The sequence below is a fragment of the Aulonocara stuartgranti genome, assembly GCF_965226115.1.
Source record: "Aulonocara stuartgranti genome assembly, chromosome: 22".
Classification (NCBI taxonomy): Eukaryota; Metazoa; Chordata; class Actinopteri; order Cichliformes; family Cichlidae; genus Aulonocara; species Aulonocara stuartgranti.
In genome coordinates, this window is record NC_138957.1 from 3871910 (window position 1) to 3880424 (window position 8515).

Sequence of the window (8515 nt, forward strand, 5' to 3'; positions counted from 1 at the left end):
ACTGATGCCTCAAAGAGGGCTGAGGGCCGTCTTGTCCCATCAGGTGGGGTCAGCTGACCCGTGGTGTACATAAGCTGGAAACTATCAGAATGTGAGACCCGCCACAGGGAGTTTACTCCCATTGTTATTAGCTTCTGGGATGCCCTTCACTAAAGGCTTACATAGGGGGTAGGCTAGGCCAGGCAGGAAAAGCCTGGGTGATGGGGGTATCTGGTGGTGTGTGGTTTGTGACTCAGATGCAGGGGAAGGGTGAAGCAGTGGGTTCAGGGTGCGGTGTTGGTGGAGGTTGTTTGACACAGTACTCATCTTCTAATCACACCTCCCCTATTTCAGTAGGACACTGGGACCTGGGGGAGAGACAGAAGCTGTCCCAATTCAGCTGCTGCATCCTTCAAAGGCCATATTTGATGGCCAGTTACGTCACAGTGAGGCAACGAGGCCCACAAATGTGTGGAATTCATACAATTTTGAGCTGGTTAAAGTGATATCTGTTTTTATTTCCAGCTATTTTCCATTGTGGAGGATAAAAGTTGTCCAGCACTAGTAGTGAATCCATAAAAATACTTTTTTTTTAGAAAAGACTGAACAAAAAACTGCTCCCTTGAAAAAGACTAAATTTACAGTTTAGTTTTGAGTATTACAAAAAAGAAACTATATACAAAGTGTCTTTGAATGGCAGATTTTCAGAAATGTCTGCATGTAGCACGCAGCCATGGCTCAGAGTGTCTCAGTGAGTGTCACAGGCCTAAGTGTGCACTTGTAGCCATTTATAATTCTTAACTTGTTTCATCTGCTGCTCACCACAAACAAGCACAAGCAGAAACTTTGGACTTTTAACTGTAGTGTAAAGTTTTACAGCTTTTTCTACTGATTAAAAACCTCCCATATGACCATTCATACTACACAAAGTAATTAAGTAATAAACAATCAAATGACCGAGAAACATTTTTTTGAAAACTGTCTTTCACTTTCTACTATGGAAAGGTTTTGATGAGCAATGAGCTGCAAGAAGCTTTTATGTAATCTTACACATTTATTTCTAACAGTTCAAGTCCAAAGTTTCATGCTGATAGAGTTCTTTCTTTGTCAATGGAGCTTTTTCTTTCTCATATATAGAAACAGGGAAATATGTAACTTCTTTCCACTGACAGAAAAGCGTTTCCACAACTGCACTAAAGAGTAAAACAGTGAAATAGGAATTGTTAAACATTAGGTCTCTCTCTTTGAAGTAGTAGTACATGAATTAATAATTGATAAACAAACTAATTTACTCTACCTTACAGAAACCTGTTTACAACAGAATGATTATGTTAGTTTACATGAAACAACGGCTGAGTCATACTAATTGTCAGAGTACTCGAAGCACAGACCGAGAAGGGTGTGTGGCAGCATCAAATCCAACAGTGGAGAACAGATTTATAGTCTGTCACATTAATATAGTGGCAGCCATCCTGTTCAAGCCATGTTTAGTGTTATATGAACCAAATCCTACTATTCAATAAATATCAATAAATATGTTCTTTGGAATGTCCACTGCCATTTTTACGTGTCCTATTGGAAAGCACACAACGCCTCTATGAAATGTGTGTGTGTGTGTGTGTATATATATATATATATATATATATATATATATATATATATATACACGTAAAATACAGGATTACAGGATTACAGAAATGAAATGAGATGAGATGAATACCACTGAATGTACGCGAAGTGCAGTCTAGCAGCGTGAGCAGTGTGACAGTTCAACTGTTTAGGAGGGAGATGGCGAGGGGAAAGAAACTGTTCCTGTGTCGGGTGGTCCTGGTCTGCAGGCTTCTGTACCGTCTGCCAGAGGGCAGCAGATCAAAAAGTCTGTGTCCAGGGTGTGAGGGGTCTGTGATGATTTTCCCTGCCCGTTTGCTGGTTCTTGAGAGGTACAGGTACTAAGTGGAGGGCAGGGGGGTGCCGATGATCTTTTCTGCTGCCCGTGCAGTCCGCTGCAGTCTGCTCCTGTCCTGTTTAGTGGCTGCTCCATACCAGACTGTGATGGAGGAGCACAGGACAGACTCAATGACCGCAGTGTAGAACTGGATCAGCAGCTCCTGTGCAAGACTGTACTTCCCCAGTTGTCTCAGGAAGTACATCCTCTGCTGGGCCTTTTTGAGGGTGGAGGAGATGTTGGTTTCCCATGTCAGGTCCTGGGAGATGGTTGTACCCAGGAACTTAAAGATCTCCACAGTCGACACAGGGCTGTCTGATATGATGAGGGGGAGCAGAGTTGAGGGATGTCTCCTGAAGTCCACTGTCATCTCTACAGTCTTCAGCGTGTTCAGCTCCAGATTGAGTACCAGCCGCTCAACTTCCTGCCGGTATGCAGACTCATCACCATCCTGAATGAGGCCAATGACGGTGGTGTCATCTGCAAACTTTAGGAGTTTAACAACCGAGTTCTTGGAGGTGCAGTCGTTAGTGTAGAGGGAGAACAGTAGTGGTGAGAGGACACATCCTTGAGGGGCACCAATACTGAGGGAGTTTATATGAATAAACTCAACTGAATTGAACTCATAGTCACGTGTGTGTAATCAAATTTGTAGATGTGTGAATAAATCGGTACAAGGAATTTATAATGTGTACAGAAATACTGGCTTCAAAAAACGCAGCGCTCAGGCTCTATTTCCTTGCATACCACCAGGTGGCGACATTGGACTGATAGTGATGAGATCGTCAGACCACAGTCGCTTTCCATCAATGCATCTTTGTTTATAAAGTACTTTAAAACAACCAAAGCGGACATAAAGTGCTGCACAATTAAGCTTAATAATAAAAATACATAAAATATAACTAAAACAAACAAATTAAAAAAGTCAAATGACTAAAACACAAACTAAAAAAAGAAAAGAAAAAGTAAATCTGGCTGGGACAGAAAGCAAAACAAAAATGGGTTGTAAAGTTAAAAGTGGACAGTGAAGACAAACAGCTTTATTCTATGCTTGCTGCAAGTAAATGTTTATGCTTGGGGGCTTTTTCGTTTGTTTGTTTCTTCAGTAGCTGTCATAAGCAGTTTGTTTTGTAAAATAAATATATAAGTATATATAATGTTACCATAACTGGGAACAGCTGCGATCACCTTTCCACCTGGCAAATTCATACAAGCACTAAACAAAATGTTTTAAACAAAAACAAACAAACAAAATATTAACTGTATAGGACTCGCTGGAGAATTTGATATTGAAGAGTAAAACTCTTTTGGTTGTAAAACTTTTGGAGTAAAACTGAACTCTAGCCTTTAGAGAAGCATGTTGAAATTATTTGAATTATCCTTTAAACTGCACAACTCTGACTCACCATACAGCTGGAACAGAACAAATGGCAATTACAATAAGAAAGAATATGTGCAGCTTACGTGGAGCACAAGATATCTAGTTATTATCTCCATCTAGTTACCAGACTGTGTGAAAGCAGGCTGGAAAAATGTTCAAATATATCAAACATTGTTAATGCAAGAACATGACAATATTGTTATAGCACATATGATTTATGACCTGTGAATAAGCAAAGAACACATGTCTAAATACTTCTTTCCTTTGACTGTCTGGTTATCTATTCCAGTCATTCTCAAACTGTGGTATGTGTACCACTGGTGGTACATGGATCCCTCTAGTGGTACGCAGGAAGTCTCAAAAAAATTTTAAGACTAAATAATATACCATTTCTGATTGAGGGATTTCTGAAAAATTCAAACGTACGGCTCTGATATCACTTCCAACATAAATGAAGACAGAAAACTAAACAGCAGTGATGTTTGTAGGGTTACTGAAGTTGGGCTAGCTGCTATATAAGCTGTGTCCCAAAACCTAGGCTGCATCCTTCAGAGGATCCGGCCTTTGCAGTCTACATCGGCCGGGTCCTTCAAAGACCAAGAAGGCTGGTGCGAGGCTGTGAAATGGGACGGTCTAGAACAGCACACAGCAACACTACATTTGAGCGGGTGGAGGGAGGTTTGGAGTCTTCACTCACACCCGTTCTGTTAACCGTCTGGGGGGCTGGGAGGAGGTGCTGGCCATCAGACTGGGGTCTGGGATGCGGGGCCTCCCTGCTACTGCAGATAAGGAGGCGGTCTGCTTTCCTCCACCCCAGAGAGAAGGGTTACATCTCCTGGGTCCGGGTACGGGGCCTGGCGACTGTGGCTCGGCTGGGTCCCTTCCGGGGGGTGGGGTGCCTTCAGGCCAGCTGGCTGCCGGCAGAGCCCACGTGTCCGTCACTGCAACCCCCTCTGGCTTCTGCTCCGTGGCTGCTGGGTGACCTCTCGTTTGGGGCTCTCCTCAGCTCTTCCCAGGAGGGTGGCACGGTTGCCCCTGTGGTGGTCCTCCTTAGGTCCTTGTATTCTGGGGCCTCTGGATGTCTGGGACCTGGATCTCCTCCATACCTGCTTCATGCCCTATGGCTCCCCACACTCCCTAGCAGATCGTTACATGGAGAAACCTTTTGAATACAAGCGGTCTGATCCACACAGGTGTTCACAGACACAAACTACAACTTTCTTGGCTGCTGCCTCAAAGCACACTGTGCGCTGTAAATCTTGCGTGCTGCACAATACCATGTAATATTTAGTATCTACTGTTATCTACTGTTAGCTAGTTTATTGTGATGATGTTGTATTTATTATGTTGCTCTTTCTTGTTTGTTTTCTCTTCTGTTTTTTCTTATCTCCATACAGGTGATCCAGCTGTTTTGTTTGTTTGTCTTTTTTTTTCTTCCCCCCTTTCTCACCGTCTCTTCTCCCCTCTATTTTTCTTTCTCTCCCTCTCTTTCATTCTTTCTCCCTGTCCTATCCCCCAGTCATGTCTGTCCCGTCTGTAACAACCGAAAATCAAATAATTAACATAATTATAATAAAGGTCAATCAAATGGACCAATATGGCAAGGCCATGATGATCCACTTGGTAAAATAAATCTGCTTGGCATCTTTCTTGGCCTTAAGACAAAAATTCTGATGCTAAAGATCCAAACGGGACACAAAAAAAAGAAAAAAGAAAGAAATGGGACGGTCTAGCCTTCAGATTTGTGTCACCGCCGTCTCCGTGGAGTTTAATAAAGTCAGCCGCTTGATCCTTGCTATCTAAAATATAACAGGACACTGCCATAAATTCTCAACCATCTCAAACTTCTGTTTAATCAGTTTTCAGTTTGACGTTTATTCAGCTGTATAAAAACCCCGGAGGAACCCACCCGAGGGATTAATAAAGTTTTATTTATTCTAATAATCTAATAAATGTGATCTCAGTCGAACCGATTTACTCCGGAACAAATAAAACCAACCAAAAGTTATCTGAGTGACTTATATATCATGTTTAACCTGAGTAGCAAAAGACCGGGGGGGTCTGAAAACGATGAAGCTGGGAGTCCGCTGTTCTCACCGGCTCTAGTGACCCTTGAACCCCCAGCTAGCTATCGAGCTGGTGGGTGACAGATGTCTCTGAAAACATCGGAGCACTTTTGCAAATATGTGATGTCTTGATAAACCAAGCAGATATTTAAACTGAGCAGATATTTGAAGTTTGCACAGCTACATTCTCGCCTGAAAATATCTTCAAAGTTTATTTTGTGTCCCAGAAAGCGTAATAAAAGTAATATTAAAACTAAGCAGCTGCCGCCATTGTTGGAAACTGGAATTGGCTGGGCCGCGCTATGAATCCTGGGATATGGTGGGCCACAAAGTATATGCCCGACCCATCGTTCAAATCTGGGGAAAAGGAGGACGCATTTGGAGGAGTCTACGAATTGGGACAGCCTTTGTCTCGCTGCTGTGACGTAATTGGTCTACAAATGCGGCCTCCAAAGGATGCAGCCTACGTTTTGGGACACAGCTATAATGATGGGCTACGTGGTGGCTAGCCACACAGCCATGGTTAGCATAACACAAAAACAGTGAGGCGGGACAATGAACGCTAACTTTTTTCCACTGCATAAAAGTTAACGTGAGGGTTCCCGATGGTTAGAGACAAATGTAATCGCATGGCAGGATGCTGTAAACAGACCAAACTTCAGTCAGGAGAACAACTGAGAAAATCCATCCACAATATGAGGTTAGTCGTTAATATACTGCTGCATGGTTGTAATAGTTGTAATAAAAACTGAGAGAGGCCGACAGTGATCACTGACTTTCTTTAGGGGCTTGTTGAGATTAAATAGAACAAGATTAAAACGTGTTAAAAACAGGAAGCAGGGTTTATCACACCATCACTTGAAGACCGGATATCCTACCTGCTGTGAATGTTTTAATGCAGTACACTTGGTGTTATTATCACTTGTCGCATCCTGTTTATGACAGTTAAAATAAATAACATTCATATAACAAATAAAGTTTTCTCGTGTAAACTGTATGTGGTGTTAAATAGGCCTATACTACTGTACCTTAATGTTGGTCATAAGGGTTAAGAGCCATATATTTTACGAGGTGGTACTTATTGTGAAAAATTTGAGAACCACTGATCTATTCCATCTGGTATTCTTTCTCTCCGTCCTATCTTCTCGCCCTCTGTTCTGAATTCTGTGTTTTGCTTGAATCCAGCACAGTCAGTGTGGAGCACCGACAATTTCTTTCTGAATAGCCCTTTATTGTTATTATCTATAATAACAATAAAGGGCTATTTTATTTTTTTCTTAAGTGTTAAAAGATTAAATGTGCCTTATTATAGAGGATCAGTGTCACATGTTTGTCATGTTTGTCTTTTCAATGGGCTCTAAATACAAACACACACGAGTGTGCGCTCCCATGTATTGTGTAAAATACATTTCTCATACACATTATATCATATTATTATTTTCCAACAGCAATTTATGCAATTGATATGACTCCTGCTGCGCTCCTGGGCTTTCTATTGATGCCACAATTATAAATTATAATATTTCTTCAGTTTGAGAGTCTTAACATTGATTTTGTAGGATTTCAGAAATGCACAGGAATTTTATCCCTTCCAGAACAAAACTTTTATTCACTGTCCTTTGTAGCAGCAGGGTTTTCTACCTCACACTTTCAACCATTGTCTACACTTCAGGAAGCAGAACTGTGGAAGCGGAGTCCCTCAGAGAAAACTCAGAGGAGCACATATCAGCTTTAAAGGAGCTTGAGGAGGGACAGTGTGACCGATTGCTCGTACCATCCATAATATGAAGAACCTTTTAATGCAGGGATCTGAAGTTTTAAGGTATGACAGGATCTAGATGGGAACCTTTTCAGTTAAATTAACTCACATGCTAATAGTTGGAGTGCTTCTTTTATCCTTTATGTAATTAACAATATATATTCCTAACGTGGAATAAACTGTGTTTAGTGTCTTTATCAACTGAATTTCACCCAAACTGAAATTGAGTTTTTAGAATGAAACATGAAAACAGGACAATGCCAACAACCAACCACAACCACCAAGCAGGTGGTGCTCTGATTACAGTTGACCCACAATATTCACAGGGCAAATAGAAATGTAATAAACAAAACTTGATTTTTTTTTTTCATCGAATTTTTGTGATTGATGTGTAAGTGATGGTAATAAAGGTCTATCAATGTCGAAGGTTTTTTGACACTTATAGTAAGATTTCACTCAATGTTTAAGTAAATCCTTTGACATGATAGGTTTATGTTTAAAAAGTTCCAGTGTGATTTATTCCTTTTTATTAAGAAATAAAAGAAATTTCAACTGTGCTCGACTCACCCAGTTTCTCTATTTGGGAGTATCTCCAGCTTTGGAGAAAAGCCTCACACATGGTGCTGAGAAGCACGAGTATCACACAGCAAGCCAGCATAGGCTTGGCTATATGCACCTCTGCCTAGTGATTCCCATAGATCACATGATGTTGTACCCACGTTGCTTGGCACATTACAACTTCACCTTGGAATAAAAAAAAGAACAGACTTGTGAATAGTAGTGATGGGTAGTATGTTATCGAGAGAGATGAGTTGACAGTGTTGTCATATGGTAGGAAACCCTTCTCCTTTCAGCAGTTTCCATAAAAGCAAGTTCCTCTGTATCACAGGTGAAACTAACGCTGATATGCACATTTTGCAGGAATCCATTGTTGCTTTACATGTTCATAAATCACACCAGCACCCAAACCACTTTCTGAAACGTCATCAGTAATTTCACTCGACCTCAAGAAGTGCTTCATAAAAGACTTCCTGGATTTCTCAACACATACAGTAGAGTACAGTACAGTACAGTGTGTCACATTACTACTGGGGCCATAATCTGGAAGTGGAAAATACATAATTTCACCAGAAATCGCCCACGACCAGGTGCTCGCTGCAAGGTTTCAGACAGAGGAATGAAACTAATTATCAGAGTTGTCCAAGGACCACCTGGGGAGAGCTACAGAAAGACCTCAACAGGCACGAATGTTTCAAAGCAAACAGTATGTCACGCACTCAACTACCATGGCCGGTACGCAAGCCTGGGAGATACTGGGAGAATATCAACTGGTCAGATGAAACCAAAATGGAACTCCTTGGATGGCATAATACCCACCACGTCAC

General features: G+C 41.4%; 1 protein-coding gene across 1 annotated transcript in view; it reads left to right on the forward strand.

The window, feature by feature from the left end:
* Window positions 1-8515, forward strand: part of LOC309698606 (uncharacterized protein) — a 379790-nt gene that overhangs the window by 341281 nt on the left and 29994 nt on the right. The gene's annotated exons all lie outside the window — the stretch shown is intronic.